We start from the raw sequence: 473 nt of genomic DNA, 5'->3' as shown, positions 1-473 counted from the left end.
TTCACCGGAAGAGCGAGATCTCCTCCTCAGAGACATCGAGGTGAATCGGAGAATTTACACAGTTCCTCCGTTTCATTTTCGAATTTTTTTTTTTTCATCTTAAATATTCCTCTACTAATTCAGCAAAATTAGCTGAAGATCCTACAAATTACTGTGAATCATTTTCTCAATTTCGCATTTGATTTGGATTATTGTAAGTGTGATGTGTCTATCTCATCTTCCAGAATTTGGATCTTCCAAGAATAGATCGGATCACCAGATGCTCCCTTCACTCTCAAGGTTCATCATCTCTATTATTGACCTCAAACCAAAAGTTTTCTTTGATATAGAGAATTAATCGACCTCTGTTTTTGACCTTATTTAGGGTTGCCAGTGGCTGCAATAGAACCGGTGCCGGAGAATTGTGTGTCAACGGTTGATGAAAGGACAAAGGAAGACAGAGAAAAATGGTGGAGAATGGGATTGAAAGCTAT

At 38.3% G+C, this 473-nt stretch overlaps 1 long non-coding RNA gene across 1 annotated transcript; it reads left to right on the top strand.

Annotated features, from left to right (window-relative positions):
• Positions 1–467, top strand: LOC104774950. The gene is made up of 3 exons (XR_765608.1): positions 1–40; positions 225–279; positions 365–467. It is a non-coding gene; the product is annotated as an uncharacterized LOC104774950 (long non-coding RNA).
• Positions 468–473: the final 6 nt, after the last annotated feature.

This window comes from Camelina sativa, unplaced genomic scaffold (assembly GCF_000633955.1).
Source record: "Camelina sativa cultivar DH55 unplaced genomic scaffold, Cs unpScaffold07167, whole genome shotgun sequence".
NCBI lineage: Eukaryota > Viridiplantae > Streptophyta > Magnoliopsida > Brassicales > Brassicaceae > Camelina > Camelina sativa.
This window is presented reverse-complemented; position numbering and strand designations above follow the sequence as displayed.